Below are 17,485 nucleotides of genomic sequence, written 5' to 3'. Positions count from 1 at the left end.
CTGCTGCACCCCCAGTGTGATGTCCTAGCTGTAAGTCTGCTGCACCCCCGGTGTGACGTCCTAGCTGTATCTCTGCAGCACCCCCGGTGTGACGTCCTAGCTGTAACTCTGCCGCACCCCTGGTGTGACGTCCTAGCTGTATCTCTGCTGAACCCCTGGTGTGACGTCCTAGCTGTAACTCTGCTGCACCCCTGGTGTGACGTCTTAGCTGTATCTCTGCTGCACCCCCGGTGTGACGTCCTAGCTGTAACTCTGCTGCACCCCTGGTGTGACGTCTTAGCTGTATCTCTGCCGCACCCCTGGTGTGACGTCCTAGCCGTATCTCTGCTGAACCCCTGGTGTGACGTCCTAGCTGTAACTCTGCTGCACCCCCGGTGTGACGTCCTAACTGTAACTCTGCTGCACCCCCGGTGTGACGTCCTAGCTGTAACTCTGCTGCACCCCCGGTGTGACGTCCTAGCTGTATCTCTGCTGCACCCCTGGTGTGACGTCCTAGCTGTTTCTCTGCTGCACCCCCGGTGTGACGTCCTAGCTGTATCTCTGCTGCACCCCCAGTGTGACGTCCTAGCTGTATCTCTGCTGAACCCCCGGTGTGACGTCCTAGCTGTAACTCTGCTGAACCCCCGGTGTGACGTCCTAGCTGTATCTCTGCTGCACCCCCGGTGTGACGTCCTAGCTGTAACTCTGCTGCACCCCTGGCGTGACGTCCTATCTGTAACTCTGCTGCACACCCGGTGTGACGTCCTAGCTGTAACTCTGCTGCACCCCTGGTGTGACGTCTTAGCTGTATCTCTGCTGCACCCCCGGTGTGACATCCTAGCTTTAACTCTGCTGCACCCCTGGTGTGACGTGCTAGCTGTAACTCTGCTGCACCCCTCGTGTGACGTCCTAGCTTTAACTCTGCTGCACCCCCGGTGTGACGTCCTAGCCTAAACTCTGCTGCACCCCCGGTGTGACGTCCTAGCTGTAACTCTGCTGCACCACGGGTTTGACATCCTAGCTGTAACTCTGCGGCGCCCCCGGTGTGACGTCCTAGCTGTAACTCTGCTGCACCCCTGGTGTGACGTCCTAGCTGTAACTCTGCTGCACCTTCGGTGTGACGTCCTAGTTGTAACTCTGCTGCAACCCCGGTGTGACGTCCTAGCTGTATCTCTGCTGCACCCCCGGTGTGACGTCCTAGCTTTAACTCTGCTGCACCCCCGGTGTGACGTCCTAGCTGTAACTCTGCTGCACCCCTGGTGTGACGTCCTATCTGTAACTCTGCTGCACCCCCGGTGTGACGTCCTAGCTGTAACTCTGCTGCACCCCTGGTGTGACGTCTTAGCTGTATCTCTGCTGCACCCCCGGTGTGACGTCCTAGCTGTAACTCTGCTGCACCCCCGGTGTGACGTCCTAACTGTAACTCTGCTGCATCCACGATGTGACATCCTAGCTGTAACTCTTCTGTACCCCTGGTGTGACGTCCTAGCTTTAACTCTGCTGCACCCCCGGTGTGACGTCCTAGCTTTAACTCTGCTGCACCCTTCATGTGACGTCCTAGCTTTAACTCTGCTGCACCCCCGGTGTGACGTCCTAGCTTAAACTCTGCTGCACCCCCGGTGTGACGTCCTAGCTGTAACTCTGCTGCACCACCGGTTTGACGTCCTAGCTGTAACTCTGCGGCGTCCCCGGTGTGATGTCCTAGCTGTAACTCTGCTGCACCCCCGGTGTGACGTCCTAGCTGTAACTCTGCTGCACCTTCGGTGTGACGTCCTAGCTGTAACTCTGCTGCATCCCCGGTGTGACGTCCTAGCTGTAACTCTGCTGCACCTTCGGTGTGACGTCCTAGATGTAACTCTGCTGCACCCCCGGTGTGATGTCCTAGCTTTAACTCTGCTGCACCCCCAGTGTGACGTCCTAGCTGTAACTCTGCTGCACCTTCGGTGTGACGTCCTAGCTGTAACTCTGCTGCACCCCTCGTGTGACGTCCTAGCTGTAACTCTGCTGCACCACCGGTGTGACGTCCTAGCTGTAACTCTGCGGCACCCCCGGTGTGACGTCCTAGCTGTAACTCTGCTGCACCCCCGGTGTGACGTCCTAGCTGTAACTCTGCTGCAACCCCGGTGTGACGTCCTAGCTGTAACTCTGCTGCACCCCCGGTGTGACGTCCTAGCTGTAACTCTGCTGAATCCCCAGTGTGACGTCTTAGCTGTAACCCTGCTGCACCCCCGGTGTGACGTCTTAGCTGTAACTCTGCTGCACCCCCGGTGTGACATCCTAGCTGTAACTCTGCTGCACCCCCGGTGTGACGTCCTAACTGTAACTCTGCTGCACCCCCGGTGTGACGTCCCAGCTGTAACTCTGCTGCACCCCCCGTGTGACGTCCTAGCTGTAACTCTGCTGCACCCCCGGTGTGACGTCCTAGCTGTAACTCTGCTGCACCCCCAGTGTGACGTCCTAGCTTTAACTCTGCTGCACCCCCCGGTGTGATGTCTTAGATGTAACTCTGCTGCACCCCCGGTGTGACGTCCTAACTGTAACTCTGCCGCTCCCCCGGTGTGACGTTCTAGCTGTTACTCTGCTGCACTCCCGGTGTGACGTCCTAGCTGTAACTCTGCTGCACCCCCGGTGTGACGTCCTAACTGTAACTCTGATGCACCCCCAGTGTGATGTCCTAGCTGTAACTCTGCTGCACCCCCGGTGTGAGGTCCTAGCTGTAACTCTGCTGCACCCCCGGTGTGACGTCATAGCTGTAACTCTGGTGCACCCCCAGTGTGATGTCCTAACTGTAACTCTGATGCACCCCCAGTGTGATGTCCTAGCTGTAACTCTGCTGCACCCCCGGTGTGACGTCCTAGCTGTAACTCTGCTGCACCCCCGGTGTGACGTCCTAGCTGTAACTCTGCTGCACCCCCGGTGTGACGTCCTAACTGTAACTCTGATGCACCCCCAGTGTGATGTCCTAGCTGTAACTCTGCTGCACCCCCGGTGTGACGTCCTAGCTGTAACTCTGCTGCACCCCCGGTGTGACGTCCTAGCTTTACCTCTGCTGCAACCCCGGTGTGACGTCCTAGCTGTATCTCTGCTGCATCCACGGTGTGACGTCCTAGCTCTAACTCTACTGGACCCCAGGTGTGACGTCTTAGCTGTAACTCTGCTGCTCCCCCGGTGTGACGTCCTAATTGTAACTCTGCTGCACCCCCGGTGTGACGTCCTAGCTGTAACTCTGCTGCACCCCCGGTGTGACGTCCTAACTGTAACTCTGCTGCACTCCCGGTGTGACGTCCTAGCTGTAACTCTGCTGCACCCCCGGTGTGACGTCCTAACTGTAACTCTGCTGCACCCCCAGTGTGACGTCCTAGCTGTAACTCTGCTGCACCCCCGGTGTGACGTCCTAGCTGTATCTCTGCAGCACCCCCGGTGTGACGTCCTAGCTGTAACTCTGCCGCACCCCTGGTGTGACGTCCTAGCTGTATCTCTGCTGAACCCCTGGTGTGACGTCCTAGCTGTAACTCTGCTGCACCCCTGGTGTGACGTCTTAGCTGTATCTCTGCTGCACCCCCGGTGTGACGTCCTAGCTGTAACTCTGCTGCACCCCTGGTGTGACGTCTTAGCTGTATCTCTGCCGCACCCCTGGTGTGACGTCCTAGCCGTATCTCTGCTGAACCCCTGGTGTGACGTCCTAGCTGTAACTCTGCTGCACCCCCGGTGTGACGTCCTAACTGTAACTCTGCTGCACCCCCGGTGTGACGTCCTAGCTGTAACTCTGCTGCACCCCCGGTGTGACGTCCTAGCTGTATCTCTGCTGCACCCCTGGTGTGACGTCCTAGCTGTTTCTCTGCTGCACCCCCGGTGTGACGTCCTAGCTGTATCTCTGCTGCACCCCCAGTGTGACGTCCTAGCTGTATCTCTGCTGCACCCCCGGTGTGACGTCCTAGCTTAAACTCTGCTGCACCCCCGGTGTGACGTCCTAGCTGTAACTCTGCTGCACCACGGGTTTGACATCCTAGCTGTAACTCTGCGGCGCCCCCGGTGTGACGTCCTAGCTGTAACTCTGCTGCACCCCCGGTGTGACGTCCTAGCTGTAACTCTGCTGCACCTTCGGTGTGACGTCCTAGTTGTAACCCTGCTGCAACCCCGGTGTGACGTCCTAGCTGTATCTCTGCTGCACCCCCGGTGTGACGTCCTAGCTTTAACTCTGCTGCACCCCCGGTGTGACGTCCTAGCTGTAACTCTGCTGCACCCCTGGTGTGACGTCCTATCTGTAACTCTGCTGCACCCCCGGTGTGACGTCCTAGCTGTAACTCTGCTGCACCCCCGGTGTGACGTCATAGCTGTAACTCTGCTGCACCCCCGGTGTGACGTCCTAGCTGTAACTCTGCTGCACCCCCGGTGTGACGTCATAGCTGTAACTCTGCTGCACCACCGGTGTGACGTCCTAGCTGTAACTCTGCTGCACCCCCGGTGTGACGTCCTAACTGTAACTCTGCTGCACCCCCGGTGTGACGTCCCAGCTGTAACTCTGCTGCACCCCCCGTGTGACGTCCTAGCTGTAACTCTGCTGCACCCCCGGTGTGACGTCCTAGCTGTAACTCTGCTGCACCCCCAGTGTGACGTCCTAGCTTTAACTCTGCTGCACCCCCCGGTGTGATGTCTTAGATGTAACTCTGCTGCACCCCCGGTGTGACGTCCTAACTGTAACTCTGCCGCTCCCCCGGTGTGACGTTCTAGCTGTTACTCTGCTGCACTCCCGGTGTGACGTCCTAGCTGTAACTCTGCTGCACCCCCGGTGTGACGTCCTAGCTGTAACTCTGCTGCACCCCCGGTGTGACGTCCCAGCTGTAACTCTGCTGCACCCCCCGTGTGACGTCCTAGCTGTAACTCTGCTGCACCCCCAGTGTGACGTCCTAGCTTTAACTCTGCTGCACCCCCCGGTGTGATGTCTTAGATGTAACTCTGCTGCACCCCCGGTGTGACGTCCTAACTGTAACTCTGCCGCTCCCCCGGTGTGACGTTCTAGCTGTTACTCTGCTGCACTCCCGGTGTGACGTCCTAGCTGTTACTCTGCTGCACCCCCGGTGTGACGTCCTAGCTGTTACTCTGCTGCACCCCCGGTGTGACGTCCTAGCTGTTACTCTGCTGCACCCCCGGTGTGACGTCCTAGCTGTAACTCTGCTGCACCCCCGGTGTGACGTCCTAGCTGTAACTCTGCTGCACCCCCGGTGTGACGTCCTAGCTGTAACTCTGCTGCACCCCCGGTGTGACGTCCTAGCTGTAACTCTGCTGCACCCCCGGTGTGACGTCCTAACTGTAACTCTGCTGCACCCCCGGTGTGACGTCCTAGCTGTAACTCTGCTGCACCCCCGGTGTGACGTCCTAACTGTAACTCTGCTGCACCCCCGGTGTGACGTCCTAACTGTAACTCTGCTGCACCCCCGGTGTGACGTCCTAGCTGTAACTCTGCTGCACCCCCGGTGTGACGTCATAGCTGTAACTCTGGTGCACCCCCAGTGTGATGTCCTAACTGTAACTCTGATGCACCCCCAGTGTGATGTCCTAGCTGTAACTCTGCTGCACCCCCGGTGTGACGTCCTAGCTGTAACTCTGCTGCACCCCCGGTGTGACGTCCTAGCTGTAACTCTGCTGCACCCCCGGTGTGACGTCCTAGCTGTAACTCTGCTGCACCCCCGGTGTGACGTCCTAACTGTAACTCTGCTGCACCCCCGGTGTGACGTCCTAGCTGTAACTCTGCTGCACCCCCGGTGTGACGTCCTAACTGTAACTCTGCTGCACCCCCGGTGTGACGTCCTAACTGTAACTCTGCTGCACCCCCGGTGTGACGTCCTAGCTGTAACTCTGCTGCACCCCCGGTGTGACGTCATAGCTGTAACTCTGGTGCACCCCCAGTGTGATGTCCTAACTGTAACTCTGATGCACCCCCAGTGTGATGTCCTAGCTGTAACTCTGCTGCACCCCCGGTGTGACGTCCTAGCTGTAACTCTGCTGCACCCCCGGTGTGACGTCCTAGCTGTAACTCTGCTGCACCCCCGGTGTGACGTCATAGCTGTAACTCTGCTGCACCCCCACAGAAGTCTCTCAGACCAGGAGTTCACAGTCTCACGTTTGCACTGAGGAAGCACAGACGGAGCCCGTGCTTTACAGCGCCTTCTGGACGGCTTCAGTGAGTGGCGCAGGTTCCTCTTGCCCACCGTGCACCTCTGAGGAAGCACAGACGGTGCCCGTGCTTTACAGCGCCTCCCGGGTGGCTTCAGTGAGTGGCGCAGGTTCCTCTTGCCCACCGTGCACCTCTGAGGAAGCACAGACGGAGCCCGTGCTTTACAGCGCCTCCTGGGTGGCTTCAGTGAGTGGCGCAGGTTCCTCTTGCCCACCGTGCACCTCTGAGGAAGCACAGACGGTGCCCGTGCTTTACAGCGCCTCCTGGGTGGCTTCAGTGAGTGGCGCAGGTTCCTCTTGCCCACCGTGCACCTCTGAGGAAGCACAGACGGAGCCCGTGCTTTACAGCGCCTCCTGGATGGCTTCAGTGAGTGGCACCGGTCTCTGCTCCCAGCCCTGCAGTCCTCGTGCAGAGGGCGTCCCCTGGGGGTAGACTTCATGCTGTCCCTTCTCTCCTCCTCGCCTGAAGCTGGGCGGATGGGACCCCGGGTGGAACAGTGTTGCTTCCCTGTGACCCCCCTGATGCCTCCGCCCGTGGGGGGGGGGGGGGGGGCAGACAAGTGATGCCCCCCTCACAAGAGAGCGGAATCTACCGCCCCCCACCCCTCTGCCCCCAGCACCCTCGTCCAGCCCTCGCCCCCAGCACCCCTGCCCCCTCCTGTGCTCCTGTTAATAAGGGCACGGAAGGGAGCGCACAGAAAGGTGTAAATTATTAATTGGCGCTATCATTATAGGGCGCGCAGCACAATGGCGCGAGAGGGGCATTAAATATTAATAGCCGCTAATTGGCTACAGGGCTGAGGCCGGCGGGGCCTTTGTTGGCATCATTTGTATGCCTGCTTTGGAAGAAAGACACAACAAACCCTACGCACGCCGGCCCCGGGTCCCCCCGTCCCCTCCCAGCGCCCCTGCCCACCGACTCCACCCGCAGACCCTGGCACCACCGGCCCCATTAGCGCCACTCCCTGGAGGCCGCGAATTAACATGGACTCACCTCCCGGCGCCCCCTCCGCCTCCACAAGCGATGTGTGACTCTAAGCAATTAGACACGCAATGCTGAGTGCACTCAGGGCGGGCGGGGCCCGGCACAGCTGGCTGAGCACTGCTGCCACCCTTCCATCTGCCCCCGGGGGCAAGAAGCTCCGCTGTCACCCTACTATCTGCCCCCCCCCCTCCCCCCCCGGGCCAGGAGGCGCCCCAGCCCAGCTGCCTGAGCACCGCTGCCACCCTTCCATCTGCCCCCATCGGGGCAAGAAGCACCACCGTCACCCTTCTATCTGACCCCGGGCAAGAGGCTCCACCGCCACCCTTCTATCTACCCCCGGGGGTAGGCGGGGCCCCAACCCACCTGGCTAAGCACCACTGCCACCCTTCTATCTGCCCCCGGGGCAGTAGGCGACCCAGCCCAGCTGACTGAGCACCGATGTCACCCTTCTATCTGCCCCCGGGGGCAGGAGGCGCCCCAGCCCAGCTGGCTGAGCACTGCTATCACCCTTCTATCTGCCCCCGGGCAAGAGGCTCCACCGTCACCCTTCTATCTGCCCCCGGGGGCAGGCGGGTCCCCAATCCACCTGGCTAAGCAGCACTGCCACCCTACTATCTGCCCCACTCGGGGCAAGGCGCCCCACTGTCCCTCTTCTATCTGCCCCCCCCCCCCCCCCACCGGGCAGGAGGAGCCCCTGACCAGCTGGCTGAGCACGACTGTCCCCCTTATATCTGCCCCCGCCCCCTCCCGGGCAGGAAGACCCTCTGACCAGCTGTCTAAGCATCACTGCCACCCTACTATCTGCCCCCCTCGGGGCAAGAGGCTCCACTGTCGTCCTTCTATCTGCCCCCGGGGGATGGAGGCTGCCCAGTATCTGCCTCTCAGGGCAGCAGGGCCCCCATGCGCAGGTGCAGCACACCGTGTCACTGTCCCTGCCCATTGCCCTCAGCAGCGCCCGCAGCCCGGCCAGCCCGCTGCCTGCACCCCTCATCCTACCCGTGGATGTGTGTGTCTGTCTGTGGTGTCTGTGTAGCGCCAACCGAGAGCCAGGACGTGCGCAGCGCTTCTGACGTCACCTTCTGAGCGGAGCAGTGCCCCCCTCTGTAGCAGAGACGGCTGCGCCGAGCCGGTAGGGTTTCTATGCGCTGTGTTCCCCGAGGGTGACGTCGAGGTCCACAGTTAATGCAGTGACTCATCAATGGGTGGAAGTTGGGGTTTAACCCCTTCAGGTTCACGTCATGGAGTCAGGTTTGCAGCTGGCGCTGCCTGTGCCCCCGGTGCACAGCAGGGATGCTGTTGGGGTTGGTGAAGCTTCAGGTGGTTGCTGGGCACCTGGTCTGGTCTGCAAGAGTTGCAGAGGGTCACACATGCAACAGCCGGCCCGACCCTCAATTTTTAAGCCAAAGTTGCTCCTCGCATGAAATTGCCTTTTTTCAATAGAAGTTCATGGGGTGGATACATCCCCAGATGTTTCTCAAAATCTTCCTCTTTCCTGGTCTGAAGTGGCGGCTGGTCTGGTGGTGATGGGGCGTCGCATGTTTGGAGCAGGCAGGACTGGGTGTCATCTGAGCCCTGGAGAAGTGTGATGCTGCTATCAGCGAGAACAGTCCCAAGGGGCTCCATGTGGAAGATGAGGATCACAGGGGACACGATGGTACCCGGAGGTGAGAGGGGACAAGATGGAACCCAGAGATAAGAGGGGACGAGAAGGAACCCAGAGGTAAGAGGGGACAAGATGGAACCCAGAGGAAAGAGGGGACAAAATGGAACCCAGAGGTAACAGGAGACAAGATGGAACCCAGAGGAAAGAGGGGACGAGAAGGAACCCAGAGGTAACAGGGAACAAGATGGAACCCAGAGGTAAGAGGGGACAAGATGAAACCCACAGATAACAGGAGACAAGATGGAACCCAGAGATGAGAGGGGACAATATGGAACCCAGAGGTGAGAGGGGACAAAATGGAACCCAGAGGTAACAGGGAACAAGATGGAACCCAGAGGTAACAGGAGACAAGATGGAACCCACAGATAACAGGAGACAAGATGGAACCCAGAGATGAGAGGGGACAATATGGAACCCAGAGGTGAGAGGGGACAAAATGGAACCCAGAGGTAACAGGGAACAAGATGGAACCCAGAGGTAACAGGAGACAAGATGGAACCCACAGATAACAGGAGACAAGATGGAACCCAGAGATGAGAGGGGACAATATGGAACCCAGAGGTGAGAGGGGACAAAATGGAACCCAGAGGTAACAGGGAACAAGATGGAACCCAGAGGTAACAGGAGACAAGATGGAACCCACAGATAACAGGAGACAAGATGGAACCCAGAGATGAGAGGGGACAATATGGAACCCAGAGGTAACAGGGAACAAGATGGAACCCAGAGGTAACAGGAGACAAGATGGAATCCACAAATAACAGGGGACAAGATGGAACCCAGAGGTAACAGGGAACAAGATGGAACCCAGAGGTAACAGGAGACAAGATGGAACCCACAGATAACAGGAGACAAGATGGAACCCAGAGATGAGAGGGGACAATATGGAACCCAGAGGTGAGAGGGGACAAAATGGAACCCAGAGGTAACAGGGAACAAGATGGAACCCAGAGGTAACAGGAGACAAGATGGAACCCACAGATAACAGGAGACAAGATGGAACCCAGAGGTGACAAGAGACAAGATGGAACCCAGAGGTAAGAGGGGACAAGATGGAACCAAGAGGGGACAAGAGACAAGATGGAACCCAGAGGGGAGAGGGGACAAGATGGAACCCAGAGGTGAGAGGGGACAAGATGGAAATCAGAGGTAACAGGGAACAAGATGGAACCCAGAGATAAGAGGGGACAAGATGGAACCCACAGATAACAGGAGACAAGATGGAACCCAGAGATGAGAGGGGACAAAATGGAACCCAGAGGTAACAGGAGACAAGATGGAACCCACAGATAACAGGAGACAAGATGTAACCCAGAGATGAGAGGGGACAATATGGAACCCAGAGGTAACAGGGAACAAGATGGAACCCAGAGGTAACAGGAGACAAGATGGAACCCACAGATAACAGGGGACAAGATGGAACCCAGAGGTAACAGGGAACAAGATGGAACCCAGAGGTAACAGGAGACAAAATGGAACCCACAGATAACAGGAGACAAGATGGAACCCAGAGATGAGAGGGGACAATATGGAACCCAGAGGTGAGAGGGGACAAAATGGAACCCAGAGGTAACAGGGAACAAGATGGAACCCAGAGGTAACAGGAGACAAGATGGAACCCACAGATAACAGGAGATAAGAAGGAACAGGTGAGAGGGGCCAAGATGGAACCCAGAGGTGAGAGGGGACAAGATGGAAATCAGAGGTAACAGGGAACAAGATGGAACCCAGAGATAAGAGGGGACAAGATGGAACCCACAGATAACAGGAGACAAGATGGAACCAAGAGATGAGAGGGGACAATATGGAACCCAGAGGTGAGAGGGGACAAAATGGAACCCAGAGGTAACAGGAGTCAAGATGGAACCCACAGATAACAGGAGACAAGATGGAACCCAGAGATGAGAGGGGACAATATGGAACCCAGAGGTAACAGGGAACAAGATGGAACCCAGAGGTAACAGGAAACAAGATGGAACCCGAAGGTAACAAGAGACAAGATGGAACCCAGAGATAAGAGGGGACAAGATGGAACCCAGAGGTAACAGGGGACAAGATGGAACCCAGAGATAAGAGGCGACAATATGGAACCCAGTGGTAACAGGGGACAAGATGGAACCCAGAGGTAACAGGGGACAAGATGGAACCAGAAGGTAACAAGAGATAAGATGGAACCCAGAGATAAGAGGCGACAATATGGAACCCAGAGGTAACAGGGGACAAGATGGAACCCAGAGGTAACAGGGGACAAGATGGAACTCAGAGGTAACAGGGGACAAAATGGAACCCAGAGGTAACAAGGGACAAGATGGAACCCAGATGTAACAGGGGACAAGATGGAACCCTCATCTACAACACCAGGCTCTTACAGCTCTTCAATTCTCGCCCCATCGTTACATTTTCCTAAAAATAATTTATTAGTATTAATTGTCAACAGTGAACCTGAATCTGTCATTAAATGGATGGATTTGTCTAAAATACTCAATGAACTTATTAGGTTCCCTCAATCCAATCTCATCATTCTTCACTCTAGCATCTGCTGTGGATGAAATGGCCGAAGGCATTCAGAGAGTCCCTGTAGACGTTGGCTGATTTACCATTGGGCAAGATACACGCTCTTGTGAGAGCGTGAGGGTCAGCCACCTGAGCGGGCTAGGCAGTGGGCAAATGGTTGCTGTGTATGTCCTTATGCTGGGAGCATAAAGCATAGCAAGCTACCAGGGAGCCATGATCCATGTGTAAACAACAGCCATCAACATAAAGTGCTCGGTCGGAAGTGTGCAACTGGATGTCTTTGGGATCACTACGCTGCGTCACCAGGTGGGCGGCCACGATGAGGTCATCGCGCTTCTCACCTTCCTCTGAGGTGGGTTAGAAAAGACACAGGGTTCAGATCTAGGCTTCTCTTTAAAGCAATGTGACCTGCAGACCATGCTTAGTTTCTGAAAGAATCCGTGCTGGTGCCCAAAGCTCTGCTCGGAGCTTGCGGAAGGTGCTACTCAATGTTGGCATACAGAGTACCAAGGCTGCATGGCCCTGAGTCCACCCCAGGCCTCTTTAATCCACTCCCAGACACACCCTGCTCCTGTACCTCACTCTTGCAGGCTCCTGCTTTCTCCATTAGTGACAGTTTTTCTGTCCTTCTCTGTCTTCCCGTTTGTGTCTTTTTTCCTCTGTTGATCTCTGTAAATGTCTGATGTGGAAAAATAAGTGGCGGTCACCAAAAATGAGTGCGGGTGGGCCGCACCGGCATCACAGGCTCAGATTAGGTGCTGCCTGCAGATAACGATAGGATCTCATATTAGGTAAGTCGGACAGTAGATAAATATTGGGGTTTAGAGGTCAGTACCATACCATACCATACCATAACACTTTATAAAGCGTTCGGCTACCACCAACGGCGATGTCCCGGTGCTAAGTAGCCGAGGGTCAGACTGGGGGTAGCAAGACTGGCTAGGGCAAATCAAACAGCCAAGTTTTTAGGGCCTTCCTGAAGATGGATTCCGAGTCTGCTTTACACAAGGAATTAGGCGTAGCCTTCCAGAGTGCAGCTGTTCTTACCGCGAAGGCTCGTCCACCGATCCTGGCTTTAGCACAGCGAGGGGTGTGGAGAAGCATCCGAGAGTTGGATCGCAAGATCCTGTTCTGATGGTGTTTCTCAAGTCTCTGTTTTAAATACCCTGGACCTCTATCTCTTGTGATTCTATTGGCAAGAGACAGTGCCATGAATTCAATTCTCCTGTTCACTGGACGCCAGTGAAGGCGGCGCAAATGAGGAGAAATATGATGTCGGAGGGGCACATTTCTGTAGCGTTCTGGACTGTCTGCAATCTTTGGATGAGATAGGCGGGGAGACCCAGATAAAGGCTGTTGGCATAGTCCAGCTGAGATGTAACCAGAGCATGGACTATCATAGCCCGGCAGTCCATCGGCAGCAGATGGAGAAATCTGTGCAAGGCCTTGAGTTTCCAAAGCATGTTTTGGATACTTGGCCAATCTGGGTCTTGCACGACAGTTTAGAATCAAATTTAAAACCTACGTTTCTGACTGGGGTGACAGGGGTGGGAGAGGCGTTCAGCTGCGTTGGACACCACAGGTCAGCCGGTGGAGGTGAAGGTAGATTAAAAAACATCACCTCCGTTCTATCAGGATTTAAATTCAGGCAATTTTCCGTCATCCAGGGGGCAATCTTGGTTAGGCCGTGTCTGAAGCTGTCGAACGCAGCCTTTGCAGTGTGTTTAAAATGAGAACACAAGCTGCGTATCATCAGCGTATGATATCATTCTCACTCCACCGTAAAAGGAACACTGCTGCAATCGGGGCAGCTACAGTGAGGGTGGACCCCAGGACTATGGTCTTGAGAGCTCCTCCCCTCGGGCAGCCATGGCCACTGCACGTAGACAAGGTGGCATGGCCACCGAGCTCCAAAACCTCAACCACAAGATACCATGGAGACTGCATTGGTTGGTTTCAAATATATTGATCTTTGAATAACCTGATGAACCCCTAATTATGAGGTAGCCCAAGGTCCAAAGAACGGTAACCAAGGAGGTCATTCCATCGGCTTTGTACTTCTTTTTCAAGGGGGCCTCTGGACACAACCACAAAGTACTCAGCAACCGCAGTACCACTGGGGCACCTGAAATTCTGTTCAGCAAGATAGGACACTTGAATATCATTTGATAATAAGATCATGGTCACAATATTGTGTTTACAGTTTTTTTAAACAATATTATCAATGCTTTAAATATTGTTTCTTTTTTAATAGAACAGATTAATGCTTTATAATATAATGTTTACTAAAAGTCTTTTAATTGTAGGGTTTATGAGGGTACCAGGTGGGTAGCCTTGTATTGCAAAATTGTAATAATTAATAAGTCATTCTTTTTACTTAATGGTAATTATTAAAAAATTTTATTTATATGTTTCATTTTTTTTCTCAATAAAATGTGTTTCTTTTTTGATGTGTTGGGTTTATTCGGGTATTAGGTGGGTAGTGATAAATTAATGTATATTTTGTTATTTTAAATCAATGGTAGTTCTTCAATTTGTTGATATTTTATTCATATGTTTAATTATTTGTAAATTAATTTCCCCCAAAGTTTATGGGACTGGAGTCAGAATAGTAAATATGATTCTCGCTAAATATATGTGCTTTCCACAATGCATGTGCTACTGGAGTAAGAGTAGAAAACATGTCTCTCCAACCACCCCCCCTTTAAAAGAGGCACACTTTCCCTAACTCACTGCACCTGTTAATCAAATGCCCCTCTGAAAAGCTGCAAAAATAGAGGTACTCCCTCCGCTAGGTGGTTCAATGAAAAAATTAAAGCTTTGAAATCAAAATGCAAACTGGCAGAAAGAAAATGAAGAAAGCACTATGCAGACGAGGATAAGCTTGCCTGGAAAGTGGCTTTATCTTGCTACAAAAAAGAAATTTCTGCCGCTAAACAGGAATACTTCGCAGACATCATTCTGAACTCGTCGATTAAGTCCAAATGCATCTTCAAATTAGTCGAGGACTTTACTAATCCTCAGTGCTCACAAAATGAGATTTAGCCCTTTCGTGATCGCTGCGATAGTTTAGCGACCTTCTTTAATGAACAAAACAACACTATCATCACTGGGCTTAAAAACAACACCTTCGGGGGGTAGAAGGCATGACTCATGGAGTAGCCACTTTGATGGATAATACGGGAGGGGTGCCCTGTGTAGGTACACAGACTGGTGAAGGGACCGGTAAACGGAGTCTCCTCGACCATTTTGAACCCCTTTCGGAGGTGGAATTTAGCAGGCTCGCCCTGGGTGTCTCCTCGCCCCCCCCCCACTGGACCCCCTTCCACACAAAATTTGGAAGGAATTTGCCTCAGAACTTTTTCCCAGGCTCCGACAGATTCGTAATCAATCGCTATCCAGTGGAGTGGCACCGTCTGGCTGGAAACAGGCCGTAGTTACGCCACTCTTGATCCAACCTGCCCAGGTAACTACCGGCCCATTTCCCTCCTCCCCTACCCAGTGAAGATTCTCGAACGTCTGGTTAGCAAATCCGTGTCAGCATTTATAGAACGCACCAGCTGCCTGGCAGATGTACAGTTTGGTTTCCGTCCAGAACACGGAACTGAGTCTGCCTTGGTGACCGCGATGGACGATCTGCGTCAGCTGGCAGACAGGGGACAATCAGCCATACTTATTTTTCTTGACCTGTCTGCCGCTTTCGACAAGGTCACCCACCATATTCTGCTAACCCGTCTAGAGGAGGTGGGAGTAGAGGGCACTGCCCTGGATTGGTTTCGATCCTAACTATCTGGCAGGTGTCCGGCAGTGGCTCTTCCACCGGTCCAGTCAGCCTATCTGTCATGGGGTTCCACAAGGGTCTGCCATCAGCCCAATTTTTTTAAACATCTATATGAGCCCATTGATCCATACCATTCGGGCCCATAATGTGAAATTGGTAAACGATGCTGTCGACACCCAGATCATTTTATCTCTTGATGGAACCCAACCTACTGCCCTGGAGGATTTTCATGCATGCAGGACACAGCGCAGTGGCTACGAAATAACTCTGTACAATTTAATTCGGATAAGACCGAAATTCTACACTGCGCAGTTGGGAAGGTTCCTCTGCCTCTTCCTCACAGAGTTTGGCCTCTTGGCGCATCTAGTCCCTTGGCGCCGTTTAAGACGGTGCGAAACTTGGGAGTCGTGTTCACTGCCAACCGGTCATTTGAGACGCAAGTGAATAAGACGGTGGGGTGTTGTTTCGGCCTTATTCGAGCTTTAAGAAAGATCCTTCCATTGCTTCCAATATTGGTCAGAGCCTTGACTGTTTGTGGCGTTATTTTAGGTAGACTTGACTATTGTAACGCCGTACTGTCGAAGTCCCCCAAATATCCGATCCAGAGACTGCAACGTGTTCAGAACACAGCAGCGAAACTAGCCCTGTCTAGACCATGAGGCTTTTCCGCCTCAATGGGCCTAGCCGAGCTACACTGGTTCCTGTGCAGCAAAGAATACATTACGAATCCCTTTGCATCAGGTTTAGGGCGCTGCATGGACTCAGTCGAAGCCACGACAGAAGAAACTGGTTTGGTATACTCCTTCCCGGAGCCTCCGTTCCTCTTCCGGCTGTCTGGCAAAGGTACCCAGGTTCTACAGGGCCAGACTGGGAGGAAGATCTTTTAGTATTGCTGCCGCAAAACTCTGGAATGAACTTCCACTCGAAATCAGACAATGTTGTACCTTGTCCCTGTTTAGGAAAAGGATCAAAATGTGGCTGTTCCCCAGAAACTGATTCTGTCGTCTTTGAATAATGTGTATCTTAGGTTTTATCCTGGTTGCTCCCTGCTGGTCTGTGTACAGGTATCTTTAGCAAAACACACAAGATGATGGACGGAATGTTGCACAATAGCAAAACATTCACCCCCAGCCACAGATCTGGGTTTAATCCATCGTTATTTTGCTCACCAAGCCACCCCAGTTCAGACATGGCCATATGCAAATCAGTCTTGACCCTGTGCCTCATGGGAACAGTCCGGCCCGAACTGTCAAGCCATGCCTTCCCTGGACCGGAAACAAGCTTCCGAGGACAGGTTTCTGTCTATCAGCCGTCTTCAGCCCGGCTTGCTTGAATCCAGTGGCTTCGTGAGCAAGGGACTCACGTCTGGGCATACCCTTCCCACATCGGGTGAACAGCAAAACACACAAGATGATGGACGGAATGTTGCACAATGGCTAAACATTCACCCCCAGTCACAGATCTGGGTATTTTACAGGTATCTTTAGCGCCAGGGTACCCGTAGGGTGATTGCCGCGCTCTATAAATTATATATACAATACAATACAATATAATACAATTTATAGGTCCTCAGATTAAAAATCTAAATCTGGGTGCCCCGCTTTCAAATATACACATGCTACATAATGTTTGTGGGATTGGAGTAAAAATGTTTAATAAGACCGGCCCTAAATATTTCCCAAAGCTTGTGATATTCGAGAGACAATATTTAATAGCCCTCCCTCCCTCCCCTCATTTTCACTTTCTCGATCTGTGTGGGTTTGGAGGTTAGAACAGTATATATAACCCATACATTATATGCAATTTCCCCAATGTTTGTGGGGTTAGAATATTTAATTAACCCCCCACACCTACAAATGTTTGTCAAAAGAGACTATGGGCCAGATGTAGGTAGCTAAATACCGGTCGGTAATGGCCGAAAATCGGTGATTTTCCCGTTACCAACCGGTAATTAGCCATTTCTGATGTAGGAGGCTGGTTTTAAGGATTTGGTAATTTATCGATTCCTTATTTTAAGGATTCGGTAAAATACCGATTCCTTATTTTAAGGATTCGGTAAATTACCAAATCCTTAAAACCTAGGTAGGTAGCACTCAAGTGAGTGCATATTTGCTTTAAGGATTCGTTATTTACCACCAACTACAAGTTGGTGGTAAATACCGAATACCTTTAAAATAGCAATAATTTGCTTTTTTCCACGTGCCATGTGGAATACATACATGCCCTTAAGGCATGTATGTGCGCCACATGTGCACACATGCACGATTCAGGGGTGCAACAGGGTGTCAATGTGACACCCTGCCACCCTTGAAAAGTTTCCCGCTATTACCGATTCGGTAAATACCGAATCGGTAATAGTGAATGGCTTCCTATTCATTCCTATGGGCCT

Source organism: Lissotriton helveticus, chromosome 10 (genome assembly GCF_964261635.1).
Source record: "Lissotriton helveticus chromosome 10, aLisHel1.1, whole genome shotgun sequence".
Classification (NCBI taxonomy): domain Eukaryota; kingdom Metazoa; phylum Chordata; class Amphibia; order Caudata; family Salamandridae; genus Lissotriton; species Lissotriton helveticus.
This window is presented reverse-complemented; position numbering follows the sequence as displayed.